Below are 24,779 nucleotides of genomic sequence, written 5' to 3'. Positions count from 1 at the left end.
ATGAAACCCAACATTTCAATAATTCCAGTATCAACTTCATCATTCTTAAAGTGTTCTTCTTTCCCTTCTGTTTAATTAAAAATATCACTTTAGTTCCATTCATCTCCTTCATACTTTCAACTAATAAATTATACATATATTTCAAATGAATTGTATAAAGCCATATTTATGAAATAACAGCAGCAGAAGAAAATTTTAGCAAATGCAAAAGGTGAATGCCTTCACATGTTTCTACAGAGTAGTTATTAGGAAAGATTTGAAAATTACAAGTAGGAAATCTCTGTAGATGATCTGGCAATAATAAATATATACATATACTTGTCCTTTGGAATTCTTATTTTGCTTAAGGATTACCTTCCATTTGTATTGACAAAAGCATATAAAATATTCTGAAAACATTCCCTAGATATGTGATCCATTTCAGTATTATTTTCATAGGGGATAAATGAGATTTCAATTTTATTCAACAGATCAATGAGGATTATATAATTTCTTATATTTTCTGAAATTATACACTAGTCACTTTCTTTTATTTTTAAATTACTGCATTTTTAACAGTAACAATTCAATCACAACATAAGGATAAATTAAAATCCAGTTAATAGAAGCAAATATTTAACACAGCAATAAATATTTGGTAATGACGTTAACAAATTTTAAAGTGAAAGAATCTTATTGCATATTTTCTTAAATTCTTAACTACAAAGCCAACTTAAATAATTGAAGTCGCTTTATTTAATTCAACTTGTATACTTGATACACTGTAAAGAATCACATTTTAGTACTTTAAGGAAAAAAATATAAAAGCAGTAGCTGTAGATTATAGTTTTTGTGCCTTCTAGTGAATACCTACATGATTTCAGTGCTTCTGAATTATTCATTATAATATTTGAAATGTGGAATGTATCTGTTATATTGAAAAAGAACTCAATTTAGATTTTTCTTTCATTCCTTAGAACAACAAACTATGATTGGCAAGAACATAGCAGAGAAATAGCACTTTATTGTAACTTCTCTAATAGCAGATATGCTAGCAGACAGAACAGCCACTTCCTTTTCCTTTTATACACAGAAAACTACTTTACAACTCCTAGAAAGTATTTGAAAATAAAGCAAAATAGAAAAAAATATTTTAAAAATAAGTAATTTCAAATGGTTGCTGTAAATAAAGTTATGTTTAAAACAAAAAAGATGGAATGGATTTAGTAGTCTGGAAATTTCTTGTGATTCACAGATATTGTATCAAGTACAATTTTTTTTTTGGCTTGTCTTTTAGTCAATTTAAAATCTCTCCTCATTAGTAAAAAAAAGAAAGTAAAAATTATTTATACTTGAATATTAAAGTTTTATAAAGATCAAATAAAACCCTGTCATTAAAAACAAAACAATTAACTGAAAGCAAATAAAATATCCAAACAAACACATACTTATTTAATTGATATTTAGTGTTAAGCCCTAATTAAAAGCCTGACAGCATCTGGAAATCTAATAAACCATTTGAAATTAAGAATATGAAAAATATAAAAATACTCATCTAAGGAAATTAAAGCTTATGAAATAAAATTTACCTACTTTTGCAGCTCATATGTTTGTTGAAAACGCGTTTGACTATTTCATGTGCATGCCAAAGAATGTAGAAATATATTTAACTCATTTTTCTTTATCTGGCATAGAAAATTCCAACTTTTATTGCTTTAACTTTCCTATTTCCTACCCTCCCCACCTACTCCCTCCGATTCTTCAGACTCTCTTCTGTCCAGCATTTCTTCTATTTGAGGTGAACAAAATAAGACCCCTAAACAGACGCACACAAAATAACCTCCATCCAGCTGAAGAGAAATAGGTTTTCTGCCTTTAGCCTGTCCTTATACGTTAATAAAATCAGCTCATACATTCTGCCACCAAATTCAGCTTGGAAATAATCCTCTGCTATTTAAGGTTGGATGAAAAGAGTATTCATTGTGAATTATGTTTCATCTGTCACAATAACCTTCTTTATTCTGTCATGGACCTCCCCTTTGCCTGTGGCAATTAGAGAAAATAGGTATGCCTTGAAGTATGGGATTGTGGTTTCTTAAAACAAAACAAAAACTGATACACATAGGCAGTGCTTACTAAGCAATATACTGAAAAAACCATATCAAGCATTTTGATTCTGATTTTTTAAAAAGAATGAGCAGGTGGGATTCTGGTCATCGGTTATTGTTAAAATCAGTTATTGATGAATACCAATGAATTATAATAGTATTAAAAATTAAATGTCAACAGCATATTTTCATATTGCATACTTTCTAATTAAATCATGCCATAAGATACGTATTATAAATATATGGTATTATTTAACATAGCAAATGAGAGTAACACATTTATGTGCCTTTAAGTACATTTCAATATTCCAGACTAACACTTTCACAATTTTTTAAAAGGGGAAAAACAAAGAAAAATTTTTCCCTTCACATAGTTTATCAAACATTTTGTTTAACTCAAAATCAATATGATTATTTGATTACTTACTCTTACAAATCACTGAAATTACCTTGAGGCAGTTCAAGTTCACCTTTCTGAAATTAAATCTGTTAAATGATAGACATCATCTAACCATCTTCTTAAAAAGATACCTCAACTTTCTGGCTTAACAGGATACAATTATACCACTGCTAGTTACAAATGAGTTAAACGAGATCATAAAAAGCTACAAAAGGCAAAAAACAAAAACCAAAATATAGTTGACAAAAAGAAAATGTTCCTTCTATTACAAAAGAAAGTCACTGCTGATAAAGTAATTCAGTCATCCTAACAGCTGGATGAAATAAAAATACACAAACAATTTAAGCTAACACGAAATTCATAGTCTGAAGAAAAAAAATTCTTGAGACTAAAAGGAAAACCTTTTTTGGCCCACTGCACAGGTTGGGCACAAAAGTGCTTGCTAAGCTATCTATTTCACACATGCAACGACAGAAGGTTCGATATTCATTCGATCGATGAGTGAAAAGGCACAATGGCAAAATCAGACAGACTTCTTTTCAAATACAGATCTCCAATGTCCCCCTACAGTCTACAGATGCACGGCTGGTGGTGTGGCTCAGACGGAGCAAGGGTTACATCAAGGCTGTTCTCTGGACCGTGCAAACAGTCTAGACCAATGACCTGCAGCATCATGCCCTTTGAAGAAGAGGCAAGTTCGGTCATGATGAAGAAAAATCAAGGCGTACCCCTTTTAACAATAGGGAGCAGCTCGAGGCTGCAAAGAGGTAAGCAGGGGTAAGAAGAAAACGGCATCTGCTTCCATGGTTACAGGCCAACTATGAGAACCTTGCTTTTCAAGGGAGCCTGTTCTCAGGCTCCCTCACGGGGTATGTCATGCATTATAAGCAAAGGCAGGTTGAGCTGAAATCCGCATAGTTATTTCAGAGTAAAATGATACGGAGCACATGGCTGGCAGGAAAAAAAAAAGTCACATGACTATTAAGAACCAGACTTGGGCTATTTCAGAATAGAATTTTTTTTCTTAAACCAGTTTAAGAAAAGACGGTAAATTTGTATAAAATGAAGAGCCATGATAAACATGATTTTCATTTCTCAGGCTTTTATGTGAGCAGAGGTCAAGGGTCAAGATAATACCTCCCATTCCATGGCAGGATCATGAAGCCTATTGTTAATATAACTTTATGATGGATAGCATTTAAAAATATTTCCATGTTTTGCTGGACTATAAGATAGAATATATGCTCTTGTGAATCTCTATCCTGATTCTCTTTGATTTCCTGCCCTGGGTCTTTCCCTGTTTATGTTCATTTCCACGGTTAGATCTCATGAGGAAAGGTAGGAGATTTGGTGAGAAACTTCCTTGGTGTGGAAGTGAAAGCTAAGAAACTGTGGAGTTTCCTCTGCCTTTTGAAAGATGCTTATAGTGAATTCAGATCTATGCCAAAATTATGAGCCTCTGACAGTAGTTCTGTTTCTAATTCATGTATTTATATTTTATTCATTGCTTGATACATCGATGAACGTATAGACTTTTTTTTTTTCCTTTTCTGTGAAATGTTAAGTTGTTAAAGTTGAATTTTGTGATACGCTGCATTAGCAGCTAAAGCTATTTGGATAAAAAGTTGACAAATATAAAAAAATGTAGCTTATTCTGTATTATTAAGGAGCTATCTACTATAAGTTACAAAAATGTAGCCATACTATAGATAGATAAAAAGTTCCTATAACAATGTACCATAACTGAATATTAGACAAGTTTATATTTGGCTTTCTTCCAGTGATGGACAATTAACTCTAGATATTCCATGCAGTTTATACTTGGAGAAATTTTTAAGTGTATTGCTAAAATTAAAGAAAAAAGAAAGTAAAGAAGGTTCCAAAGGGCAAAATATAAAACAACTTTCATTAAATTTATTTTTCAGAAGTTATGTTTGTTACTATAAATGAGCACCATATGGCTTGTTGTATGTAACTGGTCATTTCAAATACCTACTTTGAAAAAAATTACCTTGTAGCGTTACAAAAACAATTAAGTGTTGGTGACCATGATAGCAACAATTTTGTGCTCTCAGATGAGAAATCAGAAGGTAATTTTGTGATGTGTTCCTTGATGGTGATGGTGTGTTTTGAGCCAGGTTCATGGCTAAAGGTATGCATTTGGTTTTTTTCTTTCAGTGTGGTAAGAAACATTTATTTCTATGCTTGCATGGTACATATAGGGTAAAATAAATGAACTACTGAAGTGTTACTCTTTTAGTATACACTATTATAAGCAGTGAACACATTATCTTAAAGCAGTCATGCTGCAGTTTCTTTAAATAATTCACGTGCTGCTAAGGTAATTCAACATCAGAGATTCTTTGATGAAACAGCAGATCATACTTGCTGCCAAAGGTCAAGTGCCAGCTATTTCTTCTGTGGAAAATCTACCTCTCAATTCTCTAAAGGAAAACAAAACAAAAGCGAATGCACTAAGGTTTATGGTTTGCATGATAATTTGTGGGTTGTGGTTCAAGGAAAGAGAGGCTATTGCAAGAAATCTGTTGCAAAATTGATAGCTGAATTCTTGGGGCTCTTTTTACTATTAACATTCAACCATTAGTCTTGCCCTTTTGTTTTTCAAAACATACTCAATTTTATGAATATGTATGTATATACATAAATTACACTAACTTGCCAAATGTAGATATAGGTTAAACATTTAGAGACATTCTCACAGACTCAGAAGGATAGTTACTGAAATGCTATTGCTTTAACATACTAATATTGCTTTATCATACTAATAGAACATACTAACATACTCAGATATTTAATACTGAGTACTTACGGGGAAAATAACAGCCTCCTTCCTTAAGAAAGATTATATTTGAATATTAAATAGCTGAGTAATGTGTCCATACTACCTGTATTTTGCAACAAAGTTCCACTCATGTAATAAGATGTATTAGATTTAAACATTCCTTAGAATTAAACATTAGAATAGTTAGTATATTTTTCCCTCCCCACTGTAAAATAAGAAACAGAAGGACTAAAATTGGCTTTGCCTAATGGGCCTCCCAGGCAGTTCAGTGGTAAAGAACCCATCTGCCAATGCAGGAGACATGAGTTTGATCCCTGGGTTTCAAGATCCCCTGGAAGAGGAAGATATGGCAACCCACTCCAGTATTCTTGCCCGGAAAATCCCATGGACAGAGGAAACTGGCAGGCTACAGACCATCAGGTCCCAGAGAGTCCAACACGACTGAGCCACTGACCCACTGAGCACACAAGCAAGCACAGTGGAGACTCACTCATATAAGAGAGGTAAAAGCACTGACATTTTCCATTCCTTGATGTCTAATAGTGCATTGAATATAGTAGATGCTCAATAAAATATCTCTATTAAATAAATAAACCTGCAATTGCACTAAAGAATCAATCCCCTAAATATAATTCAATCTCATGAAATGTAGGACAGAATCTTCTCTAGGTGTCAATACTTGTATATCTTTTCTTGCCTTTTTCTCTAGACCTTTCTATATAAGTGTCACTGATTTAAGATTACTGAAAGCCCATAATGTATGCAGTGAGACTTGAAATGTATAATCAGAGCCACACTTCCCTAATAGGATTTGGTGAAACACTATTTTTCTAAAAGATGTTCTGGAACCAAAAAAAAAATCCAAAAGTCAAATAATTATGAGAGGGATATTATATTAAACAATCTTAAATAGGTTTCTTATATAAGATAGTTTCCAGGATGTTTAAAAGCTAAATATATGGTGTATCCCTAACAGGGGCGTACACTTGACACTGCTTTCCAAAGTTATTTAATCAACTTTGTTCATAAAATACTTAATATACGACCTGATTTCAGTGATATGCTGAAGCTGGCTAAAACTAGCTTGGATGAGCTACTACTCTGCTCCTTCCTAATCTCTGTTTTTAAGAGAAAGCATTTTCTTGTTGAAGTCAGCTGTGGCAGAAATATTTGCACCGTTCAGTTCAGTTCAGTTAAGTTGTTCAGTCGTGTCCGACTCTCCGCGACCCCATGAATCACAGCACGCCAGGCCTCCCTGTCCATCACCAACTCCCAGAGTACACTCAAACTCATGTCCACAGAGTCAGTGATCCCATCCAGCCATCTCATTCTCTGTCGTCCCCTTCTCCTCCCGCCCCCAACCTTTCCCAGCATCAGAGTCTTTTCCAGTGAGTCAACTCGTCGCATGAGGTGGCCAAAATATTGCAGTTTCAGCTTTAGCATCAGTCCTTCCAATGAACACCCAGGATTGATCTCCTTTAGAATGGACTGGTTGGATCTCCTTGCAGTATAAGGGACTCTCAAAAGTCTTCTCCAACACCACAGTTCAAAAGCATGAAATCTTCGGCGATCAGCTTTCTTCACAGTCCAACTCTCACATCCATACATGACCACGGGAAAAACCATAGCCTTGACTAGATGAAAGTGAAAGAGGAGAGTGAAAAGGTTGGCTTGAAGCTCAACGTTCAGAAAACAAAGATCAAGGCATCTGGTCCCATCACTTCATGGGAAATAGATGGAAAAACAGTGGAAACAGTGTCAGACTTTATTTTTTGGGGCTCCAAAATCACTGCAGATGCTGATTGCAGCCATGAAATAAAAGACTCTTGCTCCTTGGAAGGAAAGTTATGACCAACCTTGATAGTATTTGCACCGTAGAAATCAGCAAATTCTACAAATCAGAGTTGGGTTTTTTTTTCCCCCTTTTTTCAGAATCAGTTGTTAAACAGTTATCAGCACACCATTATCTAATTTCATCTCACCCCCTCTTTGTAGGTAAATTATGACCACTGAAAGGTCAATAGGTTCAGAAGTTTCTATTTGTCAACCTGTCTAAAATATAAAACTATTTAAATCAATTATGAAGACTAGACATAAAGAGAAAGTCAGTCATGGAAAATAATAGACACTCCAGTTTTTCTTTAAAGATTTAACTTTTATATCAGAAATAGTATAGTCTATCTTTCTGATTTCTCTAATTTACCTGATTAAACATCTATATTTATTTCTTTATACTTTTTTCTAACAAAATATTTATGTACACTGATATATAATTGTCTAATCAAGCCTGAGTTCCTGAGAACATATTTCTGAAAACTACACATTTATAAATGTGTCTCTAACTTTGACTTACTTATCACTGAATTTTTATAAAACTGAGATGAAGTATCATAAAGTAACTTATACTCTTGTATTGCATATCATTTAATTTTGGGTATATTATCAATTGTATTTGCCCACTTGTCCTCTTGGGTGAGAAAACAAAAATGAAACATCTATGAGTAGAGGAATTGAAATACACGTTTTTAACAGACAAGCCACTTAGTTCCCATTTGATCTTTTACCTATTAAATTACTTTGGGTAGGCTTCCCTTGTGGTTGAGCTAGCAAAGAATCTGCCTGCACTGCAGGAGACCTGGTTCAGTCCCTGGGTTGGGAAGATCCCCTGGAGAAGGGAAAGGCTACCCACTCCAGTATTCTGGCCTGGAGGATTCCATGGACTGTACAGCCCACAGGACCACAAAAAGTCGGACACGACTGTGTGACTTTCACTCAGTCACTCACTGTGGGTAGATTATAGCTGAAATCTTTAAATACTGGGTGGATTATATGTATAGATACTTGGCTAAGTAGTGCATGACTTAGAATCATAAATGAATTATTTTTTGGCCTTGATGCCTGAAGAATGAGGTCTATGCTTTGAAGGGTCTCTGGGATCTATTTTGCGACAATAAGCAGGATGATTTATAATATGATTGGAGAAGGGAATGGCAACCGACCCTAGTATTCTTGCTGTGGAATCCAAAGGACAGGGGAGCCTGGTGGGCTACAGTCCATGGTGTTGCAAGGAGTCAGACGTAATTGAGCAACTAACACACATACTTCCAATTTACTTTTCCAATCTCATGAACCCAAGACATTGTATTTCAGTTCATATGGCTCTGCTGCTGCTGCTAAGTCACGTCAGTCATGTCCGACTCTGTGTGACCCCATAGACGGAAGCCCACCAGGCTCCCCCGTCCCTGGGATTCTCCAGGCAAGAACACTGGAGTGGGTTGCCATTTCCTTCTCCAATGTGTGAAAGTGAAAAGTGAAAGTGAAGTCGCTCAGTCGTGTCCAACCCTCAGCAACCCCACAGACTGCAGCCCACCAGGCTCCCCCATCCATGGGATTTTCCAGGCAAGAGCACTGGAGTGGTTTGCCATTGCCCTCTCCGTCATATGGCTCACAAAGTAGTTAATTAATTAGAGTGTCAATCTTTGGGCCAAGTATTGTGCTAATCATTGGGAATTTAAACATGATAATACAGATCTCTGTCTTTTGGTAGTCCACAGTAAAATGTGAAAAGAAAGCAGCTTAAATGTGCTAATATCATGAGAGAAAACCATCTGAATATAACTCTGTCTACTATAGATCTAGCATACATCTATATCATGAAAGCCAAGAATTCCATGAATTTAATCCCAGAATCTCATACACTCTGGATTCTACTCTTATCACATAACATATGTCACAGAGAGCTTCATATTCATAAATACAATTATGAATTGCACAATCAAGATGTGTGCACGCTTGTTCGGTCTCTCAGTCATGTCTGACTCTTTGCAACCCCATGGACTGCAGCCCACCTGCCTCCTCTGCCAATGTGATTCTCCAGGCAAGAATACTGGAATGGGTTTCCATGCCCTCCTCCAGGGGATCTTCTCTGTGCTTCTTATGTCTCCAGCATTGGCAAGTGTACCCTTTACCACTGAGCCACCTGGGAAGCTACAGGCAAGATGATGAAGAAATAATTCTTAATATATATTCAAGTCAAGGGTAAGTGGAAACAGATAAATTACAGAAACTAACTGTACAGTATATTTATAAAATTGAAGAAGCAGTATACATAGTCAAGATGCTCAAAGAATATACTGCCATTATCATAAGATAGATATCATTATCACATCAGACATCCAACTTAGATGATATTGTGTGTATGTGTATTTGTATGTATGAAAAGAAATGTGTTGAATGCTCATTGACTAAGATATTACTTGTAGTTGAAAAATCATTTGAACATATTAATATCATGCTTCTGAGAAATCAAAAGCCAATAAAAAGTTGTAAAAGGCTTTACTTTGTTTCATATCAGCCATATTGGACATAATACAGAATTTTAGCATTGGATAATTGTCTCCCCTATGCCATATAATCTGGAAGTCTTCTTCACAAGTTTGAAAACAAATTAATGCAAAATATTTATCTATGAAAGATTAAGTAAGTTCTTTAATATAAGGTTTTTAATGAAAAATAGTTTTGATTTTTGTTAGATAACTCATAAACACTATTTATAAAGACTATTATCTTTCAGTTTTAGAAGGAAATAATTAATTGTCCTTTCATATGTTTTTAAGAAGCTATCTTGCCTTTTTATAACAAAAAAGTTGCTTTCCTAAAAAATTCTATCTAGAGAATTTAATTCATATTTCTGGGCCAAGCTCAACTCTCCTCCCTTTTGAAAATGTTTTCCTTCTTTCTGGAACATCTTCACTTTCTACTTTTCCCTACCTCTTATTCACTCATATTCTCTTTCCTTCTAATTTATATTTATTATAATATTGAGTATTGTTTGTAATTTTTGCTGAGCAGAAAAAAGTAGATGGCAATGGGAATATTTTAAAATACATGTGGGAACTATCACACTCTAAAGCTATAGTAATTGAATATAAAACTCAGCTCTGAAATTTCACTTTTTTAAAAATGATTTGTCTACCTTTTAAAATACAAGATAAAATAACCTCTCACCTTTCTGAAAGGAGAGACAAACTTCCGACTTTTGTCCATTCTCTTATCTGAGTCATGCGTGGTACATGTGTTCATTATAAGCCATGCAGAGGCTCCATTACTGCCTTTTTTTGTTATTACTAACATCATATCACCAGAAGGAATTTCCCTTAATTAGCACATCACAGACTTCATATTTTGATTGAGCATCACATTCATTCTACTTAGCTATTGTATGTGTGTGTATGTGTTAACCCCCAGATGTTAACATGTGCTGAAATAGGCATATTTCAATACCTTGTTTTTACAGATGACTGCCAACTATTGTGCTTGCTCTATTTGCGCTCCCTTTGGTATTCTTTATTCTCAAAGACATGATAGAATTTCTAATATGCCCAACAGACTTCTCAGATTTGTGTTAATTAAAGAGACTTTATTTAAATATATGTTTTTCTTTAAGGACCACATTCATGGGCCTAAATTATGTTATTTTCTAATGTATATGTATAAGATATTCAAGATTATTTGTAATAATTAATAATAGTTATTTCATTCTCTTTAGGAGTAATATTTTTATATGATGGCTTTATGGCTATATATACACATAAATCCCATATTGGGCTTCCCTGGTGGCGCTAGTGGTAAGGAACCCCCTGCCAATGCAGAAGATATAAGAGACACAAGTTTGATCCCTGGGTTGGGAATATCCCCTGGAGAAGGAAGTAGCTACCCACTCCAGTATTCTTGTCTAGAGAATCCCATGGCCAGAGGAACCTGGCAGGCTACAGTCCATAGGGTTGCACAGAGTCAGATACAACTGAAGCGACTTAGCATACACGCATATTCTAAATTGTGCTTTATATATTTGCCTATGTTTATATCTATGAAGGCAGACAGATTTATATTCAAATTTGTATCAGGTAAGCAGTTCACTTTAAGATTATTTCAAATCACCAGGGAATATTATTAATATTCAGATTCTGATTCAGGTGTCTGGGATTGGAGTCTGAGATTTTGCATTTTTAATAAGTCCCCAGGGATGACAATGTTGCTGGCCTATGGAAAATAGAATATCAAGGAGTTAGAGACCTCCTAGTAAGGACTTCAAGTTTTGACTTTGTCCCTGATTCTGATCTTAACCTAGAGATTTAATCCTTTTGATTTGTTGCTTACTTATAAAATGGGTGGAATCTTGTTTCTACTGCTTTTTCATGGAACTGTTCTGTGGTCCAAATTAAATTAATTTAAAGTGACCCTGATGCTGGGAAAGACTGAGAGCAGGAGAAGTGGGTGACAGAAAATCAGATGGTTGAATGGCATCACCAACTCAATGGACATGCTGTTGCTGCTGCTGCTGCTGCTAAGTCGCTTCAGTCGTGTCCGACTCTGTGCAACCCACCAGGCTCCCCCGTCCCTGGGATTCTCCAGTCAAGAACACTGGAGTGGGTTGCCATTTTCTTCTCCAGTGCATGAAAGTGAAAAGTGAAAGTGAAGTCGCTCAGTTGTGTCCGACTCTTAGCGACCCCACGGACTGCAGCCCACCAGGCTCCTCCATCCATGTGATTCTCCAGGCAAGAGTACTGGAGTGGGGTGCCATTGCCTTCTCCGCAATGGACATGAGTTTGAGCAAACTCTGGGCAATAGTGAAGGACAGGGAAGTCTGACATGCTGCAGTCCATGGGGTCACAAAGAGTCAGACATGACTGAGCAACTGAACAACAACAAAGCAAGCTTTATAACAAAAGAGCAGAGGAGGTAATACAGATATTTCTTCTTATCCTTTGAATATAATATTTTAACCCAGTGACCTAATTTCTGTTGATCTCTGCCCATTTGGCCTGAAATGATGGGCCTAGTTTTATGACTATTTTCTAATAGTTCTTTGTTTTCATAAGTCCTGCACTTTGTGTTTATTTATTGAGGTATTAATCCAACAGCTAATGATTGAGTAGCTACTGTGCACCATACCTTGTGCCAGCTTCAAAAGATACAATGAACTTCTTTTACTTCTATTGTTCAATCTTTCAAATAATTTCATTTATTGACTTCAGTCTATGATTTTTTCTTTCTCCCTTCAATAGAGTGTTGGGACCATTTATCTGAAGGTTACATTTTTTTTTTTTCTCTTTGAACCAGTTTTATCGAGTTTCAAAATATTTTCTAATTCTCCACTATATGGCAGATCTCTGCAAAAGGAATAGAAAATTGAAGAAGGTACAGAAGGCACAGCCCTTTACCAAAGCATTTAAATTCTACTCAGGGAATGGTATATTTAACAATTCCTCAAACAGTTGTAATAGTACAAAGCAGGATATGACTAGTGTCATCTGACTTTGAGGAATGTTATGTGAAAGGATAAAATTCACAGCTGACTTGGGGATTTGCAAAGTCATCTTAAAGATGGATAATTGTGACAGAAAGAGACAGAGGAAAGAAAAGGGTAGATATTAAAAATGGAGCAAATCGTGCCTTCCCTCTCTTTGCTTTTGTTCATGTTGAATGATTTAAATAATCTGGCATGGGTATAAAGATTTTAGAATATTTTTTTAGGTATGGTATGCATGAGGTAAAGTTGGAAATTCTCATAGAAATCACACTGTGGGCACACACACCGAGGAAACCAGAATTGAAAGAGACACATGTACTCCAATGTTCATTGCAGCACTGTTTATAATAGCCAGGATATGGAAGCAACCTAGATGTCCATCTGCAGACGAATGGATAAGAAAGCTTTGGTACATATACACAATGGAGTATTTTTCAGCCATCAAAAAGAATGCATTTGAATCAGTTCTAATGAGGTGGATGAAATTGGAGCCTATTATACACAGTGAAGTAAGCCAGAAAGAAAAATGTCAATACAGTATACTAACGCATATATATGGAATTTAGAAAGATGGTAACCTTAACCCCGTATAGGAGACTGCAAAAGAGACATAGATGTATAGAACAGTCTTTGGGACTCTGTGGGAGAGGGTTAAGGTGGGATGATTTGGGAGAATGGCATTGTAGCATGTATATTATCATATGTGAAATGAATCACCAGTCCAGGTTCGACACATGATACAGGATGCTTGGGGCTGGTGCACGGGGATGACCTGGAGGGAGGATATGGGGAAGAGGGAGGTGGGAGGGGGGTTCAAGAAGGGGAACACATGTACACCCGGGGTGGATTCATGTCAATGTATGGCAAAACCAACCAATATATTAATGTAAGGTAATTTGCCTCCAATAAAATAAAATAAAATTGGGAGACAACTACAGAAAAAAAAAAAAGAAAAAGAAATCACACTGTGATGACCTTGAATGCCAGCTACCAGATCTGAATTTTTAGGGGGAGCGTTAAGGAATCTTTGAAGGTTGGTATTCGTCATACATTCAAAGTCAACCTTTAATTCAATCTTGTAGAATTTAAACACAAATCAATTGCATGAACTCAGTTCATATACAGCAGATTGACAAGCTCCTGGTAATATTTTGCAAGTTTCCATCAGATAGGCATGGCATCACAGACATGGTGTAATGGACTGTGTGAGGACACCTGACTGCTAGGTAAGCCCTGTGTACTAACTTGCTAGTCTGTTGACCTTAGAGAAGGCACAGACTTCTATAGGTCTTAGGCTCTTTATCTTCAGTTCAGTTCAGCCACTCAGTCATGTCTGACTCTTCAAGATCCAACGGAATGCAGCATGCCAGGTTTCCCTGACCATCGCCAACTCCCAGAGCTTGCTCAAACTCATGTCTATCGAGACAATGGTGCCATCCAGATATTTCATCTTCTGTCATTCCCTTCTCCTCCTATCTTCAATCTTTCCCTGCATCAGGGTCCTTTCCAAAACGTCAGTTTTTTACAACCAGTGGGCAAGGTATTGGAGTTTCAGCTTCAGCCCTTCCAATGATTATTCCAGGACTGATTTCCTTTAGGATTGACTAGTTTGATCTCCTGGCTGTCGAAGGGACTCTCAAGAGTCTTCTCCAGCACCACAGCTCAAAAGCATCAATTCTTTGATGCTCAGCCTTCTTTATGGTCCAACTCTCACATCCATACATGACTACTGAAAAAAACATAGCTTTGACTAGATGGATGTTTGTCTGCAAAGTAGTGTCTCTGCTTTTTAATATGCTGTCTAGGTTTGTCATAGCTTTTCTTCCAAGGGGCAAGTGTCTTTTAATTTCATGGCTGCGGTCACCACCTGCAGTGATTTTGGGGCCCCCAAAATGCTTCTCTTAATGATTGGAATAATGAACTCTGCCTATTTTCAGAGGTCATTGTGAGAGTAATGTGGTAAATAAATTTGAAAACACAAACTTTGAAAGTATAAAGGTCTGTACAAATATAAGCATTCACCCTTGAATTTTTCTATTTCTCTCCATCGCTCTTTGGAGTGGGACATTGGAAAAAGTGATCCTTTTTGCCTCCTTTTCCTTCTCCTTTAAATGAAATATCATGTTCTTACTCCATTGTTTTAGGACTCACTGTGCACTTTTTGAGAACACGTCTAACGATTGACTTGATTTACCTGTTCTTTTTTGGCTTTCCTGGTGGTGCAGTGGTAAAGAATTCTCCTGCCAATACAGGAGAAGCAGGTGATTGCAAGTTCAGTCCCTGGGTTGGGAAGATCCCCTGGAGAAGGAAATGATAACCCATTCCAGTATTCTTGTCTAGGAAATCCCATGGAGAGGAGCCTGGTGGGCTATAGACCACAGGATCACAAAGAATCAGACACAACTGAACAAGCACACACACACTCTCTTATACTTTTTCAAAACCTGAAAATCATCCATAAATTGCTCCTTTTCTTTTATCCTGTAGTGATTTTTTTTTCATATACAGACTGTACTAATTGCATCATCATTCTGACCTTAGCTTATATATCACCTCTTAAAATATTCACCAATGACAAGCCATGGGACCACCCCTCCCCCCACCAATGGGATCATTCACTATCCTCCTTTATTTGCTTTATGGCACTTTTCATTACCTTCAATTACTTTCTGCTTGTATTTGCTTATATACTGTGTGTCTCGAGTCAATACGATTTTATTAGTTCATTATGTGACATGACAGTGTGATAGCAACATAGAATCTGTACCAATGTGTATGTCCTTAAGGAGACAAACAGTAATAAATATTGATAAAAACAAATGACAGCCCACTCCAGTATTCTTGCCTGGGAAATCCCACGGACAGAGGAACTTGATTCATGGATTCACAAAAGAGCTGGACACGACTTCGTGATCAAGCAACAACAGCTATGTAAAAACGTCAGGTGGTTAAAAAGAAGAATGTGCTCCAAAGAAGAGAGTAAGCTGAAGATTACATGGGAAACACTAGGCCATTCTATGCTAGATGCTCAGGGCAGGCCCCTGTCAGGGGCTGCTTACTCAAAGAGCAGAAGTTGAGGGACCAAGATAAGAACACAGGTAGGCAAAAAGCGTTCCAAGCACGTGACAAGTAAGAACTGAGAGTATCCGGTTCGTCTCTCTCCCAGTCTTCTTTCCCCCCACCTTCCTTCCTGCCTCCCTGCCTTATTTCCTCCCTCCTTCCCTCTTTTTTCTCTTTCTCCCTCCCTCTTTCCTTCCTTTTTTCTCTCCGCTTTTCTTCCTCTTCCTTTTCTCCTTTTTCTTCGTTGCTTCCCTGATTGCTTTCCTGTCTGCCTGCCTTCTTTCTCTTCTTCCTGCTCTTTCATTTCTTGCTGGCTTTCCTTCTTTCCATCTTCCCTGTCTCCATCCGTCCCTCCCTCCTGCATTATTTTCTTTGTTTCTCTCCTTTCTTTTCCTTTCTTTTGTAAAGTTATAACTATTTATTGTTTACTAAAGTTGTAGATAAACTTTTACCAGCCCATCTCTGAGGAGACATTTGAGGTTCTTTACAGCAGTCCAAGTGATAGATGATGATGGCTTAGACCAGAGTGGTAGTGAAGGAGGAGGTAGGAAGTGGTCAAATTCTGCACGCAATCTTCAAAGGAAGCACAGGCAAGCAGCTTTGCTCAATGATTGAGAAAATGCCGCACCAAGGGCGCTTTCTAGGTTTTTAACCTAAGTAATTGAGAATGTAGCTGCCATTGATTGAAATGGCAGTGACTTCAAGAACAGTTTTGGGAGTAAGTGTCAAGAATTTGGTTTTGTACATATAACGATTGGGATGTTTATTTGGCCTATCCAAATGGAGATGTCTTATAGACATTTGAATATTTGAGCCTGGCACTCAGGGAAGAAGTCTGGATTAGTGATATCAGTTTGAGTATCATTTCTAAAGAGAATGGTAAGCACCTGTTCTCCATAATTTAAATGGTGACTATTGGCATATCAGGTTTTCCAGTTTTCATGCAGAGTAAAGAAGCCATGTTATTACATGGATGTTGCATCTTGTTGAGACTGCTGAGTCAGGTGTTCTCTTGGTACATTTTTAAAAATAATATAATTTCTGTAACTAAGTAAAATTTGCCATGATTTGATTAAAGCCCTGTTTGTTGTTTCCCCAGTTCGATTTCATACTTATGCTTCTTGGAACCAATCAGCTACAGTCATCATTTCTCAAAAATCTTGATCCAGGACTCAGAACTGCCTGCATCAGAGTTAAATGGCTGTATTTTAAAACATAGGATCCTGCACTCAAATACTGAATCATATTAGTCTGGGGACCCAGGAATCTACATGATTATTAACATGTGTATGAACATTTAGCCATTTCTGCTATGGTGTATAAAGTATATTATCTTTTTAAAAAATCTTTTTTTAGACGCTTTCATTTTAAAAAGTTTTTAATGATCATTTATATTGCTTATATAGTTAAACCTGCCAACTCATATTCCAAGTTGCTTAGATTAGAATAGAACTGTTTTTAATCAGAAAGATGAAGTCATTAGTTGAGCAACATAATGATGAAACTAATTTATCATTCCTTTTTTTCTTTCAAACAGCATAGTTTCAGGGTGTACAGCAGCTTTAGGGAGAACTTTCCAGGTGGCACAATGATAAAGAATCCACCTGCCAATGAAAGTGACTTAGGAGAAGCATGTTTGATCCCTGGGTCAGGAAGATCCCCTGGAGAAGGAAATGGCAACCCACTCCAGTATTTTTGCCTGGAGAATCCCACTGACAGAGGAGCCTGGAGGGCTACAGTCTATGGGGTCGCAAAGAGTTGGCATGACTGAGAGACTGAAGATGCAGGGACACAGATTTAGGATATACTGTTCCAATAGAAAAACTTGGTTTTGATGGTGGATATTGAATTGCTTTGGTAATCTAAAATGTTTGCTAAGTATTTCTGATTCTCCCTTGCTCTGGGCATGTAATAGAAATGTGTTACATTTTCTAGTCCTCTTGTGACTTAAGTAGGCATAGAAAAAGAGGAGAGGACAGTAAGTACTGTTCCTGGGGCCAGAACATTTAATTATCAGTGTTTATTCATCTTACATCTTTCCCTGTACTTGAGATGGAGGCTGCCCTGTTATCCTACTTTGCTGAGTTTTTGCGACGAGCAGAGCTCCTCTGCCCATCTGCAATAACACTTAGGGCGAATCAGAAATGCACCTTTGCAATTTTAAGCTACTAGGATAGGGGACTGGTTATTACTGTAGCACAACCTACTTTCTCTAGCAGAATTGAGTTACTTGGGCCTGAGTTATCTCCCTTTCAAAATGCTCATATTGTGAGTCGACTGAATCAACCTATGTTACCTCATTTTTCAACAAATGTCAGTTCAGTTCAGTTGCTCAGCCATGCCTGACTGTTTGTGACCCAATAGACTGCAGCATACAAGACTTCCCTGTCCATCACCGACTCTTGGAGCTTGCTCAAACTCATATCATTGACTCGGTGAAGCCATTTAACCATCTCATCCTATGTCATCCCCTTCTCCTCATTCCTTCAAGCTTTCCCTTCTCAGGGTCTTTTCCAGTGAGTCAGTTCTTTGTATCAGGAAGCCAAAATATTGGAGTTTCAGCCTCAACATCAGTCCTTCCAGTGAACACCCAGAACTAATCTCCATTAGGATGGACTGGTTGGATCTCCTTGCAGTCCAAGGGACTCTCAAGAGTCTTCTCCAACACCACTGTTCAAAAGCATCAATTCTTTGGCGCTCAGCTTTATAGTCCAACTCTCACATCCATACATGACTACTGGAAAAAACATAGCCTTGACTAGATGGGTCTTTGTTGACAAAGTAATGTCTCTGCTTTTTAATATGCTGTCTAGGTTGATCATAACTTTCCTTCCAAGGAGAAAGCATCTTTTAATTTCATTGCTACAGTCACCATCTGCAGTGATTTTGAAGCCCCCAAAAATAAAGTCAGCCACTGTTTCCCCACCTGTTTGTCATGAAGTGATGGGACCAGATGCTATGATCTTAGTTTTCTGAATATTGAGTTTAAGCCAACTTTTTCAGTCTCCTCTTTCACTTTCAACAAGAGGCTCTTTAGTTCTTCTTCACTTTCTGCTATAAGGGTGGTGTCATCTGCATATCTGAGGTTATTGATATTTCTCCCGGCAATCTTGATTCCAGCTTGTGCTTCTTCCAGCCCAGCGTTCCTCATGATGTACTCTGCATGTAAGTTAAATAAGTACGGTGACAATATACAACCTTGACGTACTCCTTTTCCAATTTGGAACCAGTCTGTTGTTCCATGTCCGGTTCGAACTGTTGCTTCCTGACCTGCATACAGGTTTCTCAAGAGGCGGGTCAGGTGGTCTGATATTCCTATCTCTTTCAGAATTTTCCACAGTTTATTGTGATCCACACAGTCAAAGGCCTTGGCATAGTCAATGAAGCAGAAATAGATGTTTTTCTGGAACTCTCTTGCTTTTTCTATGATCCAGCGGATGTTGGCAATTTGATCTCTGGTTCCTCGGCTCTTTCTAAAACCAGCTGAACATCTGGAAGTTCATGGTTCACGTATTGCTGAGGCCTGGCTTGGAGAATTTTGAGCATGACTTTACTAGCGTGTGAGATGAGTGCAATTGTGCGGTAGTTTGAGCATTCTTTGGCATTCCCTTTCTTTGGAATTTGGATGAAGACTGACCTTTTCCAGTCCTGTGGCCACTGCTGAGTTTTCCAAATTTGCTGGCATATTGAGTGCAGCACTTTCTCAACCATAAAAGGGATTGTAACTGTTTCATTCGTAGAGATGTGGATGGACCTAGAGTCTATCATACAGAGTGAAGTAAGTCAGAAATAGAAAAAATAGATTATATATTATTGCATGTATGTGGAATTAGAAAAATGGTACAGGTGAACCTGTTTCTAGGGCAAGAATAGAGACTCAGATGAAGAGAACAGATTTGTAGACACAGCAGGGGAAGGGGAAAGTGGAGTGAATTGGGAGATTAGGATTGATCTATATATACACCCCTATGTATAAAATAGATGACTAGTGGGAACCTGCTTTATAACACAGGAAGCTCAGCTCAGTGCTCTGAGATGACCTGGAAGGCTGATATGGGGTTGGGGTGGAGGTAGGTGCCAGACAGGGGGGATATATGTGTACATATAACTGATTCTCTTCATTGAACAGGGCTACCCTGGTGGTTCAGAATCCACCTGCAATGCAGGAAACCGGGGTTCAATCCCTGGGATCAGGAAGATCCTCTAGAGAAGGGAATGGCAACTTACTCCAGTATTCTTGCCTGGAGAATTTCATGGACAGAGGAGCCTGGTGGGCTACAGTCCAGTGGTTCACAAAGACTCAGACACAACTGAGCAACTAAACACTATCACTTCACTGTAGAGCAGAAACTAACACAACATTGTACAATTATATATCAATAAATATAATAAGGTAAATTACAGGCACTAGCAGAATTAATTATGGATTTTAGTTTTTTTTCTCTATGTTCTACTAGAAGTACAAAAAACAAAACTGACCAGAAGCTTACACTATTTTACTTAAGAAATATGAATCTGTTGGTACATGATATTTAAAACTTTAGACTCTCTCGATATTTTGTTATTCATGTTGGTTCCAAATGCATAAAGAGTTATTTGTAGTTAAGTGAAAAATATATATTTAAACTGTTTACCTATTGTGTAGATTTTTTTAAAACAGAAAACAGTCTACATTGTCTTAAAATCTTGAAACATTCGGTTATAAGTTTTGATTCCGCTGTCTTCTTTCTGCAAACTCATGGTCTGGGAAGGAGACTAGCCTTCCTTAATGTTTTAGTTTCCAAATACTTTGCCAATTATGAATGAACTAGGTCAAAAGAGTAAAACATTCTTTCTACAGACTGCCTGAATATTCCGCTGTTTGAAAAACTGGACTAGCCCATCAATCATGTTGTTAATATTGTAGATTCTCACAGAGTTGAAATATAGCCTGTAAAACCTCATCTGTAAGCATGTGTTTTCCAAAATCTTCACCTCATTTAAAATTATTTTAGTTATTGCTATGGATAAACAATTTCTGGATGCCTATGACAGCAAATAGTAGTTGATAAGGAATTTAATTATAAATAGAGTATATAAAATGATATTTTAAAACATTTCTAAAAAACAGAATATTGAAATTTTAGATTTAAATATTGAAATTTTAGATACTACACTTAGTTATGATTATCTATTTTAAAAGTAAGATTTAAAAATAAAGCTGCATTTAAAAAGTAACATTCTACGAATAAACCCTGTGATACAAAAATCTTTTTACCATTAAATTAGAAATATCAAAAAACTTAATTGGTGGTGTTTTCTAGATTCACCCATATGACAATCTTTTGTCTTTAAAATATTTGTGATATTTTAGAACAATGATAGCAATAAAAATAGCAAGAGTGCAATTTGACTTTGAAGTCAATTTATGTAAACTTAACTTTGGCTGGATATGTTTAATATTTTTACTAATGTTAATCCCTGTAAATTTTGATATTTGGAAGTTTTATACTTTCAAATTTAGAAGGCAGGCCTACAATGAATTGTATTTATTATTCCTAGCAACATACTTTGTTGATAACATTATTGTGCAGTAGTTTTTAGGGAACCCAAGAGGAAGGCTATTTTTACAACAGGGAACATGGTTCCAAATAACAGAATGTAAACTGCCATATTTAAATTTTTTAGATTTCCATTTTAAAAAGGGCATTTTGGTTTTAAGATTTTTTTAATAAATGTAAATTGATCACTTTGAATGTATGTTAGTTCATGGAAATTTTTTAAATTTCAGTTTTGTTGAGTTATAATTAACATAAAATTTTAAGACATTTAAGATAAACATCGTGGTGATTAGCTATGTGTATACATTGTGAAAAGATTCCTCTCATCTAGTTGATAAATGCATCCATCAGCTCACATATTTATCTCATAATTAAATTATTTTTGGTGAGAACACTTAAATTGTACTCTTTTAGCATAGTTCATGGAAATTTTTAACGAAGACCCTATCTTGATATATTTATTTTCTTTTCAGGTTATTATCATTAAAATGGCATTGTAAAGGGATGACTCAGAAGTTAACAGTAAGTCTTAATTATTTGAAAGAAGTGTCATTTTAGTATTGTACAATAACAAGTCACACCATATGTGATAATTATTTTTCCCTTCTAATTTTGTATGTTCATGTAGAGCATAGAATGTGACCAGAACTCTTAGACCTCAAAGTATGTTTTTCTGTGAAGCCAAAATATTTTTACTAAACTATCCTGGTCAATAATTTTTGCATTTGGCAAGTTTCAGTGCAGTCCTGTTTTTGAGAAAAGTCAATGAAAGTATTTCCCTTCTAATTCAATATCCTTTTTATCCTGAAACCATTTTTCCTTTTGGTGCAAATACTTACGAAGTCAGTATTTTGACAGTAACAATAATATATTCTGTTATTTTTTTCTGTGCTGAAAATAGTTAATGATTAGGCTGGACTTAAGCATTTGTCAGCCAGAAGACCTACTTATTAAACTGAATGAAATAGGTGTGATTAAAAATCCTTTCATTTTTTATTGAGTTATATGACCCTGGTGAGCTATACATTTACATCTAATATTTATATATTACTGTTGCTGTTTCAAATTATGAGTCTTCATGTTTTTAATAAACTATTTTGATCACCCATATGTTTTCTTCTGAAATGGATATACACCATATGCAATGGACTGGAGAAAATATTTTGCTTTTTCTCAAGATTCAATAGAATAATTTAAAATATCTGTCCTGGCAAAATTGTCTACCAATACTTTAATGAAGTGCAATTTTAATGTAACAGATTTTCTTTCTCTCCTGTCGTTTTTTGCTTAGAACATTTCTTAACCAAAAACAGTTGATACAAAAAAATGCTTATGATAGACTCAGAAATAAAATACAGAAAAAAAGTGTTAAATTAAAACCAGTTGGTGAATTTAAGTATACGAGTATTCACATAAAAATGCACACACATAGAGATTATCTGTATATATATAATTATATATCATCATATATTTTACAGATATGTAGGTATTATATGAATATAAAATTATATATCATTGCTTTAAATAAATTATATAAGTATATATGCAAATTATGTAAGTATATATATATTTAAATCTATATAATTATGTAAGTATATAATTGTAAAAGCAGTATGTTAAAACTCAAAACAGATTCTTGTAAGAGAAAGCTACTTACCCTTTCCTTCTCTTAATCCCCTCCTCTTTCTGAGGCAGCCAATGCCAAACTTGACATGTGCTCCTCCACCTCATTTTTGTGAGCTTCTCTAAGCTCAGAAAGCACAGTTGCACGTTTTTATGTCTTTTTTGTAAAAAAGATTTTTTTGTTTGTTTTTATAAACTACCAAAAATATTGCTCTTTAGCTTTTTTTTTTTTTTTTCATATTTGTCCCTTCAGGTTAATATAGGTAATATTCCACACTATGGAGCACTGACTTAATTAAAGAAAATAAAAAACTGGATGTTTAGTGTCCTCTCTCTATCACAGCCCTAGATTAGAAGGCACAGATTGTGCTATGAAAGGCAAATCTCACTGATACTTTAACTCCAAAATAAGTATCCAAAATGACTTGAGGCCTATATTAGAACTGGATATCAAGATTAAAGAAAGAAAGTGAAAGAAAGTGAAGTCGCTCAGTCTTGTCCGACACTTTCCGACCCCATGGACTGTAGCCTATGAGGCTCTTCCCTCCATAGGATTCTCCAGGCAAGATTACGGGAGTGGGTTGCTGTTTCCTTCTCCAGGGGATCTTCCCGATCCAGAGATTGAACCCAGGTCTCCTGCATTGCAGGCGGACGCTTTACCCTCTGAGCCCACTAGATCACATGTAGATCAGTGAGTTCCTGTACTGAGCTACATGTGATCTGGTGGGATCCATCGCCAACAATATGTGATGTACAGAACAGAATACATGCTGCTCTCCTTCAATATAATGGTTGCATTCATCAGATATAGCATTTGGTGAAAACAAAAATCAGAATATAAAAATGTGATTTAGTATAAACGAATGAGTTTAGCGGATGGATTTGCTAATCTTCCACTGATGGTTTAAAATATTTCAGGATTCTCTTTAGACCAAAATCAGGCATAATGTGGAGAGCAAAACTGCGTTAAGCCATTGTTGCTGTTTTGTCTCTAAATCACGCCCAACACTTTTGGGACCCCATGGACTATAGCCCGCCAGGCTCCTCTGTCTGTGGAATTTTCCAGGCAATAATACTGGAGTGGGTTGCCATTTCCTACTCCAGCGGATCTTCCTAACCAGGGAGCAAACCTGCATTGGCAAGGAGATTCTTTACCACTGAGCAACCAGGGAAGCACCCTAAATTAAGCCATGGACTTATACCAATAAATATATTTAAAAAAAATAAGCATACTAATCGTATTTGAGAGTAAACTACTTGTACGAAACATAATTAGCAATTTTGTTTATAATGGCACAGGTCACAGGAAAGTTAGCTAGCTAGCTAGATGTAACACATATTCATCATTTTTATATATTACATGTCTGCTGATAATGTTGATGTTATACTACTGTTAAGTCTATTAGATATTTATATATTTCACATACTATACTGACATGGATATAACTTTATATATAAAACTCATACAGGTTATTCTGTAACATCTCATGGAAAACTTGAATGAACTTTTTGGCCAAACCAATATTGTACTCAACACACTGATAAGTACATCTGACTCTTTCCTCTTTAAATTTGGTGTAGAAAAGGTACTTTATTTTACAAAATTTAAATATTAACACAACAGTATTCCAAAACTAGATTGTGCTTTTAAGAAGTTTCTTACTAAGTTTTCACAAGTCTCTGTGTAGGGGTATGTTGTGTGTGTGAGTGTGTGTCTCACATTGAGTTTAGATTCAGAGTTAACTGTGGATCAGACAGTTTTAGCCTAACCATATGCGAAGAGAAAATTAATGAGTGATGCAATTTGATCCATCAGTGTTCACTGAGCACTTGCTATGCGCTAGGTAATCTTCTAAGTGGTAGAACACAAGTTCCAACAAGTATGACTTTCACATTCTAGTGGTAATGCTGAGGCAGAAGGGAGGCAGGCATTAAACCAACAAGCAAAAAAAAA

At 36.2% G+C, this 24,779-nt stretch overlaps 1 long non-coding RNA gene across 1 annotated transcript in view; it reads left to right on the top strand.

Annotated features, from left to right (window-relative positions):
- The first annotated feature begins 1,387 nt into the window (after window positions 1-1,387).
- Window positions 1,388-24,779, top strand: part of LOC129553375 (uncharacterized) — a 393,842-nt gene continuing 370,450 nt past the window's right edge. Inside the window, exons 1-2 of the long non-coding RNA XR_016037387.1 lie at window positions 1,388-3,254; window positions 21,676-21,724. This is a non-coding gene — a long non-coding RNA (uncharacterized LOC129553375). The remainder of the gene's footprint in view (window positions 3,255-21,675; window positions 21,725-24,779) is intronic.

Source organism: Moschus berezovskii, chromosome 1, assembly GCF_049115385.1.
Source record: "Moschus berezovskii isolate FMDL1 chromosome 1, NW_MosBer_1.0, whole genome shotgun sequence".
Classification (NCBI taxonomy): domain Eukaryota; kingdom Metazoa; phylum Chordata; class Mammalia; order Artiodactyla; family Moschidae; genus Moschus; species Moschus berezovskii.
The sequence above is the reverse complement of the archived record's forward strand: the minus strand, read 5'-3'. Positions and strand labels throughout refer to the sequence as shown.